Source organism: Oryx dammah, unplaced genomic scaffold (assembly GCF_014754425.2).
Source record: "Oryx dammah isolate SB20612 unplaced genomic scaffold, SCBI_Odam_1.1 HiC_scaffold_3, whole genome shotgun sequence".
Taxonomy (NCBI): domain Eukaryota; kingdom Metazoa; phylum Chordata; class Mammalia; order Artiodactyla; family Bovidae; genus Oryx; species Oryx dammah.
The window spans coordinates 86922567-86937173 of NW_024070187.1; the positions used below are offsets into that span (position 1 = coordinate 86922567).

The window sequence follows — 14607 nt, forward strand, 5'->3', positions numbered from 1 at the left end:
AGTTTTAAGTCAGCTTTTTCACTCTTGTCTTTCATTTTCATCAAGAGGCTCTTCAGTTCTTCTTTGCTTTCTGCCATAGGGGTGGTGTCATCTGCATATCTGAGGTTATTGATACTGCTTCTGGCAATCTTGATTCCAGCTTGTGCTTCATCCAGCCCAGCATTTCACATGATGTACTCTGCATATAAGTTAAATAAGCAGGGTGACAATATACAGACTTGATGTATTCCTTTCCCAATTTGGAACCAGTCTGTTGTTCTATGTCCAGTTCTAACTGTTTCTTCCTGACCTGCATACAGATTTCTCAAGAGGCAAGTCAGGTGGTCTGCTATTCCCATCTCTTTCAAAATTTTCCACAGTTTGTTGTGATCTACACAGTCAAAGGCTTTGGCATAATCAATAAAGCAGAAGTAGATGTTTTTCTGGAACTCTCTTCCTTTTTCGATAATCCAACGGATGTTGGCAATTTGATCTTTGCTTCCTCTGCCTTTTCTAAAACCAGCTTGAACATCTGGAAGTTCACAATTCATGTACTGTTGAAGCCTGGCTTGGAGAATTTTGAGCATTACTTTACTAGTGTGTGAGATGAGTGCAATTGTGTGGTAGTTTGAGCATTCTTTAGCATTTCCTTTCTTTGGGGTTGGATGAAAACTGACCTTTTCTAGTCCTATGGGCACTGCTGAGCTTTCCAAATTTGCTGGCATATTGAGTGCAGCACTTTCACTATTGAAATAGCTTAGCTGGAATTCCATCACTTCCACTAACTTTGTTCATACTTATGCTTCCTAAGGCCCACTTGACTTCAAATTCCAGGATGTCTGGCTCTAGGAGAGTGATTACATCATTGTGGTTATCTGGGTCAGACCTAGGCTTACATTAGCAGCAACCCCAAAAACTGTTTGCAATATGGTACCTAGACAATTAACTGGAAAATATCCCAGGCTAATATCAACACTTGTGAGATAGCTTACTTCTGCTTGCTTGTACAAGTTGACATCCAATAATATCCAACACATGAATGTCTCCTCAAATTTAAGACTTGAACCAAGAAGCCTTCTGACATCTCCTAATTCTAGTCTCTTGTGGCTCATGTTAACTCTCTTAAGGGTGGGAAAATGTGTTTCTTCCTCGCCTCTAAACCTTGATAATACTTATAAAAAATCCTTCTTAATCATAAAGTCATTCTACTTTAATCATAGCTAAATTCAGATATTTCAGTGACTAGTCTTGACTCACTTTTTAAAATCAACCACCCTTCTGATTTTTGCACTTAATTATTGCTATGTGTACTTTTATGTTTTGAGATTTAGTTGTTTATCTCTCAGAATTTTATCTCTGTGTGATTTTTACTTACAAGTTGTGTACTATGTCTTTTACCTTTTTAATAAATTCTCATGGTCTAACCCCTAGATATTTACAATTACAATAATTGAATGAGACTTTGCTAACTAAGGGCTTCCCTGGTGGCTCAGATGGTAAAGAATCTGCCTGCAATGTGGGAGACCTGGGTTTGAACTCTGGGTCAGGAAGATCCCCTGGAGAAGGAAATAGCAACCCACTCAAGTATTCTTGCCTGGAAAATCCCATAGATAGTGGAGTCTGGCAGGTTACAGTCTATGAAGTCACAAAAGGGTCAGACATGACTGAGTGACTAATGCTTGGAAATGAAAGATATAAATTTTTATATCTAAAGTAACATGTACCAGAATACTATTTATTAAATAATATAGGTAAACTATAGAATAATTCTAGTGCAGTACACTTTTCACTTTCATGCATTGGAGAAGGAAATGGCAACCCACTCCAGTGTTCCTGCCTGGAGAATCCCAGGGACAAGGGAGCCTGGTGGTCTGCCGTCTATGGGGTCACACCGAGTCGGACACAACTGAAGCGACTTAGCAGCAGCAGCAGCAGCAGCAGCAGCACATGATAGTTAGGATTTCCCTGATAGCTCAGTTCATAAAGAATCTGCCTGGTGGGCTGCCGTCTGTGGGGTCGCACAAAGTCAGACACAACTGAAGCGACTTAGCAGCACCAGCATCAGCAGCAATGCTGGAGATCCCGATTTGTTTCCTGGGTTAGGAAGATCTGCTGGAGAAGGAATAGGCTATCCATTCTAGTATTCTTGGGCTTCCCTTGTGGCTCAGTTGGTAAAGAATCTGCCTACAATGTGGAAGACCTGGGCTTGATCCCTGGATTGGGAAGATGCCCTGCAGAAGGGAAAGGCTACCCACTCCAGTATTGTGGCCTAGAGAATTCCATGGACTCTATAGTCCATGGGGTTGCAAAGAGTCGGACACAACTGAGTGACTTTCACTGTCACTTTTTCACATAATAAAGGTAATAATTACTTTTAACATTTTTATTTTATATTGGAGCAGAGTTGATTAACAATGTTGTGCTCGCTTCAGGTGTACAGCAAACCTATTCTATAACAAAGGAGGCAAGACTATACAATAGAGGAAAGACAGTCTCTTCAATAAATTATGCTAGGAAAACTGGACAGTTACATATAAATAAATGAAATTAGAAGATTCTTTCACACAATACAAAAAAATAAACTCAAAGTGGATTAAAGACCTAAATGTAAGACCAGGTATTATAAAACTCTTGGAGAAAAACATAGGCAGTACATTCTGACATAAACTGCAGCAAGATCATTTCAAGCCATCTTCTAGAGTAATGGACATAACAAAAATAAACAAATGGGACCTAATTAAACTCAAAAACTTTTGCACAGCAAAGGAAACCATAGGCAAAATGAAAAGACAACCCACAGAAAGGGAGAAAGTATTTGCAAACAAAGAGACTGACAAGGACTAGTTTTCAAAATAATTGCTTTTTATAATAAAATTATATCTGAGACAAGTTACAAAATAAAGTTGCTAACAATCCCAGCATACACTCATGCCTATTGTGTCATTGTTAACTGAACCAGCACTAAAATGAAAAAGGGTTAACCAACTTAAATCCTTAAATTAAAAAATTGATTGGAATTTTCATAACTGCTTATCATCTTGGAGGTGCTTCAACAACTTCTATAACCACATAAAAATTGAGAAAAATGATCCCTGTAGCATTAATCATCTTATAGATCATGTTTGATATGTCTCAGTGTAAAGCCATCCAAAGACAACCTTCATTTTAAACATCATCTGCAGCCCATCTGGGACTCTGACATATGGTACATCCAAGACTTCAGTGGAATGTCTCTGGTTCCCTATGGTAACTAGGACCACATGCAAAAGTCTCCACTGACAAACTAAAAAGTATGAAAAGAAAAAGAACTTCTTGATGCATTTCCATCTATAAACAAAACATTAAAAAAAAAAAACACTGCAAAGCTATTATGGCCTTCAGATTTAAGCAATAAGAAAATTCTAACTACTGAGCACACAATGTAATTTGTTACAGCCTGTGACTAAAGACCACAGAACAGTTTCACTGGTGCCAGATGGGGGGAAGTCCTTAATTACTGAAGATATGTGTCGTAAGTTTACCAGAACTTTAAACCACTAAATTTAATTAAAGTTAGCAGTATTATCATAGGAATGATTGCTTTGGGAAAAAAAAGAAACTTGTCCTTCACTCATTTGGTGATTGATGGTAGACTGTGAAATAGAACTGAAGGACGCAATAGCAGAAAATATAGGGCATGAGAGTAGACCAGTGGTGTCCAGAATTTCCAGTGGAGATATATATGCAACAGTATCTTGGCATCCAAAAAGTCTTAATGCTTCATCTCATCAATTTTAATTTCTACCTTTATAGTTTACATGTGATATGTAATAGTGCAAGAGTGTGCTAAGTTGATTCAGTCTTGTCTGACTCTTTGCAACCCTATGGACTGTAGCACACCAGGCTCCTTTCTCCATGGGATTCTCCAGGCAAGAATACTGAAGTGAGTTGCCATGCACTCCTCCAAGGGATCTTCTTGACCCAGGGATGGAACCCTTGTCTCATGTCTCCTGTATTGGCAGGCGAGCTCTTTACCACTGGTACCACTAGGGAAGCCCATAGGTAATAGTACGGTGATATAAATATAACATAAAGAAATATGCATTTATTTGAGATGCATGCTCCCAAATTCCCATCATGCATACCTTTTAGTAAGAAAACAGATTAAACTATAAAAATACCAATAATGGCTAGGTTCTAGGCACTATTCCAAAAGCTATACATGTAATATTTCATTTATTTTTTACAGAAACTCTGTAAGAACTATTAATAGCCCAGTTTTATGAATGAGGAAACTGAGTCATAGTTACTTACTCAAGGTCCCCAAACTGCTGTGGTAGAATATATTTGAAGCCACATAGTCTGGTCCTGGTGCTTATATTAGAGTCATTTCATTACACAAGCAATGGTGATATTAAATTTGATGCTTTGTTTACTTTTACCTAATTTCAGAATGTATGCAAAGAAATATATTGCATAGAACTTGGCCAGCAGGGACTCTTCCAGTCAAAACTCTGCCCTCAGTGTACAGAATGTGGATTCGTTTTGGAAGCACTACTGTTGGCAATGAACAAACATGGATGTGTTTATCATCTAAAAGAATTTCCTAAATATTCAGCAGAGTGAATGTTTTCTACTTATCACTGCTCACCCAGGTGGTCAAAATCAGAAGCTATAGATAAGATGCCTGTAGGAAAAAAGACACACAGAGGAGGAGAGCTGGAGAGACTGCCATGGCCTATGGGCTGCCACACAAAGGAAAAGAGACATTGTTTTCTAGTACTGATTCTGCAACTTAGTATCCTTGTGTTTTTGAGCAAGTGTTTTAACTTCTTTGGGCTTCAGTTTCTTCATTTCTAAACCCCATGGCCTATACAGTCCATGGAATTCTCCAGGCCAGAATACTGGAGTGGGTAGCCTTTCCCTTCTCCAGGGGATTTTCCCAACCCAGGGATTGACTCCAGGTCTCCCACATTGCAGGAGAATTCTTTACCAGCTGAGCCACAAGGGAAGCTCCTAAAATGAAGAAACCAGAGTAAATGATACCTGAAATAAATCTGAGTCTCTAGCCTTCTATAAAAGCTTAGAGCCAAGGGGAAATTTTAACAGTGACAACAGGAGCCTGAATAACAGCCTGACTAAGAACCTAGCGAACTAGCACCATTACTCAGGTTAACATAGGGCCAAAGCTAGAGAAGAAAGCTAACATGTTCATTGGGCTGCCTCCAAAAGAGTTTCTGGGAAGAATTAGATTGCAATTCATTGTGGCTGAATTATCTAACTGTACCACATAAAGTAATATTCTAAGTTGTCAGTTAAAAATAACTTCGTGTGATTTACATTGCAAACAGAAATTCTTAGAGGCCTAGAGGGGCTCAGGGCACTTCTGCTTTTTCAGGTGTCTTATAGCATCAACCCTCCTAGCAGTCCAAAATCTGCTTGAAACTTATAATTGGCCCTCACACACTATCTTTAGTTCCACATCCATAGTTCTGAATCCCTGGATTCAACAAATCTCAGGTCATGTAGCACTGTAGCATTTATTACTGAAAAAAAAAAAAAAGAAAATCCCTGTATAGGTGGGCCAAGGCAGGCGTAATCTGTGTTGTTCAAGGATCAACTGTATTTACATATGCTTTTACTTCTCCATGAAGAAGCACCAAAACAAGATTTGAAAGTTGTTATCTGAGTCTTTATGTTAGACAAAATAACATCTTTAGTGTAGAAAAACACAATGCAAAATAATTGCTTTTTTATAAGCCAATTACAAGTTTTAAGAAAAAAGGTCAATATCATCTTAGACAATATTATCCACTCAAAGGATGTAAGTACAAACTGATGCACCTTCATTCATTTCATTTAAATAATGTGCAACAGTATTTAAAGATGACAGCAAAAGTTAAAAGGGCGGCCCTCCTGGTACACCCTTGGCTAGGCCACTGTTAACAGACTACTACATAAAGGTGCTCCCCAAGTACTCGTGTAGAGCGCAGTAGTGTAGCGGTAGTGTTAGTCTCTCATACATGTCTGACTCTTTGTGACCCCATGGACTGTGCCAGGCTCCTCTGTCCATGGGATTCTCCAGGCAAGAGTATGGGAGTGGGTTGCCATTCTCTTCTCCAGGGGATCATCCTGATGGGGATCAAACCTGGGTCTCCTGCATTGCAGGCAGATTCTTTACTGTCTTAGCTACAGGGACGATCCTGTAGGTAAAATCAGATTAGTCTCAACCTACGACACAAGGTCATCACTAAGAAATGAGCTCCTGGAGTGGGATAAGTGGGAGACGAGTATTTGGTTGTAATCTACTGCAAGGGGCAGGTTTTCACCTGGAATATTTTAAGGGTTTCTACAACTAATCAACTACATTATCCAAAATGACCTCAATAGTACCTCCTGGAGAACTTTCAAATTTAGGTAGAAGTTCATCTTTGAAGACAGCTAACTACAAAATACTCTCTTAAATAGTTGAATACATTGCTTTTATGGCAGGAATAGATTAGAATAGCCACTTAACATTTGTAGATATCTTTTATCTTTGCTTTTCTACAGCTAGTGATAAACTGCTCTTTCTGAGAACAGGTAGTTTACATTTGTTCTGAACTGGAAAAAATAAAGCCAAGTTGCAACTACAGAGAACAACCTGTGTCCTTGTAGGTCTTTTTCTAGAAAACAAACACTTCATTTATGTAATAATTTTCCCCAAAGATGTCAACTTTAGAAAAAAACAAAGTGGGAACGCAGTCTCATTTCAAACTACTCAGGATTAAAATTTCACCTAGTACAAGATTCTTGTCTAATTTCTCCAAAATACAGCTTTGAAGTAATGTTAATCCTGAAATCTTTCATCTTTCCCATAGGTAGTTATGCAAATTAGCTTCTAAGGCAAAACTTGATTATGGAGAAAATTACCCTTGGATAAAATTTTGAGTAAACTATAAAATCTGAGAAACTATGGTTTTATGTACAGTTCTATACATATTTTAAGCATACTGAGGTTTGAGATAATGGTGTTGAAACCAACAAGAAACAAAAGAAAATTCTCAATGCAGACATCTCAGATCATTTTGCCTTTTAGGAAGGATAGATGGAAGATTCTAAAAATCTTTCCTGCTTACCTTCAGGGTTTACTCCATTGTATTTAATATTAAGCCTCTCGAGTCCTAATACACATTAACAGATTTGGTTGCTGTGAAAATTCCATAAGATATCCTTTTTATTATCTTGTCTTGACAAATAACTTTAGGAAGTCCACTATCTGCTGGTACCTAACCTATGGCCTGACACACAGTTGTTCTTATTCATCATTCAGTCACTAAGTCGTGTCCAACTCTTTGCAACTCCATGAACTGCAGCATACCAGGCTTCTCTGCCTTTTACTATCTCCTGGAGTTTGCTCAGACTCATGTCCATTGAGGTGGTGATGCATACAACCATCTCATCCTCTGCTGTCCCTCTTCTCCTTTTGCCTTCAATCTTTCCTAGCATCAGTGGCTTTTCCAATAAGTCGGCTCTTCGCATCAGGTGGCCAAAGTATTGGAGCTTCAGCTTCAGCATCAGTCCTTCCAATGAATATTCAGGGTTGATTTCCTTTAGGATTGAGTGGTTTGATCTCCTTGCAGTCCAAGGGACTCTCAGGAGTCTTCTCCAGGAGCACAGTTTGAAAGCATCAATTCTTTGGCGCTCAGCCTTCTTTACAGTCCAACTCTCACATTCGTACATGACTATTGGAAAAACCAATAGTCAAAGCCATAGCTTTGACTATATGGACCTTTGCCAGCAAAGTGATGTCTCTGCTTTTTAATATGCTGTCTAGGTTTGTCATAGCTTGGCACATAGTATTCTTTTGATAAATATGGTTGTTCATTGAGAATTTGTAGTGGGGAACTTGACTACCAGGTCCCTGCCTTTACAAACTGGCATTGCTTACCATGGTGCTTCTGAGCACTTATCACTCTGATGTCCAGAGGTATATTAGATTATGAGGCTGACAAGAGATTTATGCCCTAAACAAGGAGTTGCACAAACAAATGTAGGACCTAGGCAGGTGGAGTGACTGAGGTAAGTTGCCTGGGTAGGGACCAGTATGAATGGAAGAGGCCACATCTGACTGAGAGTAACAGGCACTGTGCACTGAGCTCCTACAGAATATTGTCTGTAAAAATGCCAGCCTAGTGCAGCACATCGGCCTCCCCTCTTGCCCCACCTCCACATCAAAGAGCAAAAGGAAATTCTGCTTTTTACCTAAAATGTCCCTATTTTATCTCAACAAACCAATAAAAACAATGCCCCTCGCCTGATCCCTCACAAAATGGTGACCCCTGGGGTTTGACTCCAGGGTCCGAGACAGAGCACAGAGTTAAGACGTGACTCTAACACGAACATGGGACCTGGCAGGCTGAGCAGATGGTCAATTACAGACTGAAAACCACAGATGGACAGCTAATGGGGCAACAGGAAAACATGTTTCTCACGTGGGGATTCAATGGAGTTCCTCACTCTGCTCCCTTGTGTGGTATTTCACTAATATCTGGAAAGTTTCAAAGCCAAGATACATCAACTCAGATGAGAATTCAACTGACAAGAACAGCATCTACACCTACCCTGGAAGATGAAATTATAAGAGCTGCTAATCTTGTGCTTCTAGGCAGTGGCAAACCAGTGGCCAAGCGTGATGGAACACTCTTTGTCTTCTGACTGAAGAATTTTATGGAAGCACGCTAGGTACATAAAGAGAGACCATTAACAGGGTAGGAATTTTTCATTTCTCCCAAAGCATCCAGCACCACATCCACTTTTAAAACTGGAATGTTCGACAAAGACTTTGTGCTTGGCCACTGACATATTCTCGTAGCCACAAAGAAAAGCCTGTTTCAGGTGTGTCTCATTTACGACCTATTCTTTACCAGTATACAGCAGACTGTACTTATGGATAGAGAGGTGACTGAAAAAAGCCTAAAGAAGAACCCACAGGACAGTCTAGAATGCCCGCTCCACTTTCCTCTTATTTTTGTTAGCTTTTACTTTGTTCTTCACTCCAACCAGGCTCCTCTTAGCTTGTGAACTTTGCAGACTAGGAATGCTGTTGGAAAGCCTACCTTGGAATGTTTCCTTGAGTCAGGTGGAGTATGCAGAGTTTGGCCAGCTCTCATCGGAGCAAGAACTGCCCAAGAACTCCAAGGAATGCCTCTCAGCACGCTGTCTGCACTGGCATGTGCCCAGGAGAAACACTATCCGTCCTGCTAACCTTTGAGGCATAACCTTTTATTCTCCCCAGTGGAGCTTTTTTCACCAAAATTGTTCCTTGTGAGTTGCATGGAAGACTATGTTTTGATTATAAAAATCATTTACAGTGAGTATGAATTTTTCTATCTCCATATCAGTCACTCTTAATCTTTTAAACTTTTAAGTAGAATGCTTTCTTCCACAAAGAAATAGAATATCATGCAATGGCCTTGGCAATATCAGTTGATATAACTCATAAAGACATGTCATTAAGAAATTTATAAGAAATTAGTCGGGCAACTTGAAACTACAGAGTCTAAACATTATTTAAAATTCTAAATCATTTGTCTTTTTAGGACTGATCAGAAAAATGAAGTTATTCATAAATTATGCTTACATATTTTGAAGTGTAGCTTCTGATGAATATTTAAATAAGCTCAGCTACATGGGCTTGTCATTATTAACTCCATGTAAACAATCCAGAACATCATTGTCTAATGGATTTCTGGGATGATGGAAATCTCTGCTCTGTCCAGCATGATACACACTAGCCTCAGGTGGCTTTGAGTGATCAATATGTGGCTAATATGACTGACTAAATGAGTATTTATTTAATTTTAATTACTTTAAATTTAGATTAAAGTAGTCACATGGAGCTAGTGGCTACTGTTTGGATAACGCAGGTCTAGAGACTTGTTACTCAAAGTGTAGCCACCTACAGAAAGCATCACCTCACCTGGGAACTTTCTACAAATGCAACTTTCAGGTCCTACCTCAAGACTACTGAATTTGAATCTGTATCTTAATAAGGTCCCCAGGTAATTTATGTGTGCATTAACATTTAAGAAGCATGAATCCAAAAGAGTCATCCTCAGCATTGGTTGTACCCCTAAAATTACCTGAAACGTTTTCACGGTTCTAATGGGGTCAAACTACTTTCAAAATAAAACCAAAATCTATTGCCTTTTTCTCTGTGTTGGCATTTGCACCGACGGTACAAAAGCAATGGAGGATAAAACTGTGGCAGCTTCCCTGGAGGCTCAGTGGTAAAGAATCTGCCTGCAGTGCAGGAGACCCAGGTTCGAAACCCGGGTTTGAAAGATGCCCTGTAGGAGGGGCATGGCCCCCCAGTCCAGTATTCTTGCTTGGAAAATTCCATGAACAGAGGAGACTGGTGGGCTATAGTCTATGGGCTCACACAGAGTCCGACACAACTGAAGTGACTAAGCAGCAGCAGTTTGAATCAAGTCACCAGAACCAAAATGTAGAAGTCATTCATTTCTTCACTGCCACACTGTCACTTGCAAGGAAAAAAAAAAAAGTCCAGTTACATTTAAAAAATGTTTTTGTTTTTGGTGATACAGGAAAACACTCTGAATTTCTTAAATCCTGACCACTGAATGCACTTTTTTTTTAGTATCATTTGGGAATAAATAAATTAGGTATACCTTTGGGTATAAATCATTGACTCAAGAAAAACACCTGTGAGACTGAGTTATAAGCTAAACGAGGCTCTTTTTCATGAGAGACTAATTATAGGCAAATTATGGTTATTCATAACTGAGTATTTGGTAAATGTGAAGTGAAATCTCAGTCGTGTCCAACTCTTTGCGACCCCATAGACTATACAGTCCATGGAATTCTCCAGGCCAGAATACTGGAGTGGGTAGCCTTTCCTTTCTTAGAGGATCTTCCCAACCCAGGGATCAAACCCAGGTCTCCTACATTGCAGGTGGATTCTTTATCAGCTGAGCTGGAAATACTTTATTCAAAATGAATGAAGTAAATCTGTCACTTCAAGGAAAATAATTAACAATGTTTCCAATGATAACCTTTGAGATTTAAAGTAGAAATTAGGATTTTAGAAAACTAGTATTTACCACTAAGGTCCTCATATTTTCCTAATACCGAAAGATTAGATTGCTGGTGAAGTTAACAACTGCATTTGAAAACCCTATACAATTCACAGAATCAATATTTTTAAAATGATCAATATATGAGTAAAAAGATTCATTCAAGAAGCAAGATAGGACAATGAACTGTAATGTATTAAGAATATACATTTATTGATATGGTTTTATATTCCAAATTGCATATAACCTTTATGAAACTACCTCTTGTCAAGTTTTATATAGTATCCAAGAAGAATACTACAATTATCTGAAAATTCTATTAAAATACTCCTGTTTCCAACTACATATTTGTGAGTCACAGTATTCTTTGTATCATTCAACCAAAACAGCTTACTAGAATGTAGAAGCAGATATCAGAATCCAGCTGTCTTCTATTAAGCTGGATATTAAAGAAATGGGCAAAAAAGAAAACCAATGCTTTTCTTTCCAATAATTTTTTGTCTTGGAAATAATAAATGCTTTTCATAAAATAGATTATGTATTAATATATGATGCATTTATTATTGCTATTTTTGAAGGAAATCATAAATGTTGTTTAAAGTTCTCAGTTTTAATTGCTTGTATGGTAAATATTGCTAGAGACTATTTCTATTACTGAAAAAGCTCTCTGGGGTTCTCAATCATATTTGGTAGTGTAAGTTTCCTGAGACCAACAAGTTTGAAAGCTGATGGCCTTGATAAGAAGAGCATTAAAGCTAAGAATCACCACTCTCTCTACCCAAAATTTGAGAATTGGTTGCTTTCAAGGATTCAGGAGAAAAAAGGAAAGCATTTGGTATCTTCAAAAGAGAAAATACAGAGTCATATTCACACGTTGATTCATTCAACCCACTTTTTGGCATCCACTATGACAACCCATAGAAAACATCTTTAAGAACTGGCAAATATATAGGCACATTTATTATAGCATGTTTACAGTGTGACCTAAGAACATTCTGAAGCCCCCTCAAGAGTAGAGCAGTTGGTTAAATTACAGCACAATATACTACAGAAGGTGATGGACAGGGAGGCCTGGCGTGCTGCGGTTCATGGGGTCGAGAAGAGTCAGACACTACTGAGCGACTGAACTGAACCGAGTATGCAGCATTAAAGATTCGATTAATAATTTATGTTTCTAAAACTGAAATGTTGTCCATAATATATTATTAAATAAGTATGCAAGTTTCAAAGTAATGTGTGAAGTACAGCCCCTTTTAAAAACAAGGGAACAGCTTTGTATGTATGTACAGCTTTACTTGGACTTCCCTGGTGGCTCAGACGGTAAAGCGTCTGCCTACAACGTGGGAGACCTGGGTTCAATCCCTGGATTGGGAAGATCTCCTGGAGAAGGAAATGGCAACCCACTCCAGTATTCTTGCCTGGAAAATCCCATGAATGGAGGAGCCTGTTAGGCTACAGTCCATGGGGTCGCAAAGAATCAGACACGACTGAGCAACTTCACAACTTCACTTCACAGCTTTACTTGTATTTGGTCTTAGCAAAAGGTAGAAAAGGACATACACCAATCTGTTAACACTGGTTATCTGGGAAGAGAGTGGGAGAGGATGTGACATGAATTGTATTATTTACTTGTCCTGTATACTTCTTATTTTTTTAAATTTTGAACTCCCTGTTTATTCAGCTTTTTTCTCATCTATGCCCAGTGGCCCTTGCTTGTTCTTTGTGGTGCCACACAATGGTGAAGTGAAGTCACTTAGTAGTGTCCAATTCTTTGTGACCCCCATGGACAGTAACCTACCAGGCTCCACCGTCCATGGGATTTTCCAGGCAAGAATACTGGAGTGGGCTGCCATTTCCTTCTCCAGGGGATCTTCCCAACCCAGGGATCGAACCTGGGTTTCCTGCATTGCAGAAAGACAGTTTACTGTCTGAGCCACCAAGGAAGCCCCCTCAAAAAAGAAAAATTCCACATGTGTGTGAAAAAAAAATTCCACACGTGCATCAGTGGTTCCTTTGAAGACATCACAAGTCTCAGGAGATTAAAATTTTTCCATCATATGTGCCACACAGTGGTAGACATCAGGAAATGCAAGGGACCTTTGACCACTCTGATCCTTCTGAAGGAAAGAGAAGAGTGTAAGGAGAGAAGCAGCAGCATTCCAATTGTATTTGATTCAGAGCATGAAAGTGGTCATAAGAATGTTCAGTTTTCTCCCAAACTTATTAAAAGTTGGTCGTAGCATCGATGCTTCAAAAGCAATTAGCAGATTTGTGCTGCTGACTAAGGATTTTCTCACTTTGGAGGAGCTAGTTGCAGCTTCAAACAGCTATAGCTACGTCTTTTATGCCCACCACTTTCCACTTTACCTTCTTCCATCAATCTCTTTAGCATCATTTCAAAACAGTGACCCACTAGTACTCTACCCTCCAACAATAACATTCTTTTCAGCTCTTAGCACATGTCCTTCCTTCCCAGTCTTCATTCTGGATTTTCATGTATGTGTTTCCTCTGTTTGAAACTCTCCTCCTTTCCCCAGACCACCCATTCCTCATTCAAGTCAAGAAGACAAAATCACCTTCTCTAGAAAACTCTAAATACGCCTCAAATACCCTGTTCTGACCTTTCTCCAGCACCGCATTTACCATACACTCTCTCATAATTTGTAGTTAGTTGCCCATCTACCCAAGTTTATTTCCCTGAGGGCAAGAACCAAGCCTGTGCTGTTCTCTTTTGTGGCCCAGCATCAATCTGCAAGGCACATTGTAGTGACTGCAATATTTTCCTCAGTTTCTCTTGATTTTATTGTTCTTTTTTTTTTTAAAAAATAAAAGTCCCTCTTCTATTTACTGTTGAGGATATACTTTGAGTCAAGCTCTGGGCTAAAAAATTCATATACATTATCTGATTTAACCTTCTGCTAACCCTTAAGCCTACTACTCTTCCTCCTTGTGGAAACTCAATATTTTTGGATACCACCTGCTGCTCTGATCTCTCTTCTTCCCCTGAAGTATGCTGTGCTCCAACTCCAACAAAGCACAGACTTTAACTATGTTTAAGAAATCTTAACTTGAACTCAGCTATTACTTAGCTTAGTTTACTTAGCCTGCTGGATCCATGGGATCCAGTTCCTCATGCTAACACAGTAAATCTAAAAACAAAGTCATCAAATTATAACCCTCTGGGACACACACTTTTATGGGGCACATAAAGAGTAATAATGCCTTAAACCCAAACAAGGGAAATTTGAACATCCCAGCTGGACTCTGAGGAAGATACTTTTAGAAAGGAAATTCTCAACATTTGTTTTGTAGACAATATCTTTGAGATACCATCTACTCCGCCTGTTTGTAAGGAAAACTCTGTGTTTGGAGTAATCTTGTGAGTGTTCAATCTTGTTCCGTGACTCAGAGTTACCACAAGTATTCTAACCAGAGTAGAAAAGAAACCAGGTTCATTTCTTTTTTATGTATGGATTTCCAATGTTGTTTATCTAAAGAAAACAAAGCAAACAGTGAAGAACTGTATTTGTAACTATTCTGATCAGACATAAACTATACAGGATTTTGTGGT

The 14607-nt window shown here is 38.9% G+C and overlaps 1 non-coding gene across 1 annotated transcript; it reads right to left on the reverse strand.

The window, feature by feature from the left end:
- Positions 1-13032: 13032 nt before the first annotated feature.
- Positions 13033-13099, reverse strand: LOC120862340. Its single transcript, XR_005720763.1, has one exon. It is a non-coding gene; the product is annotated as a small nucleolar RNA SNORD42 (small nucleolar RNA).
- Positions 13100-14607: the final 1508 nt, after the last annotated feature.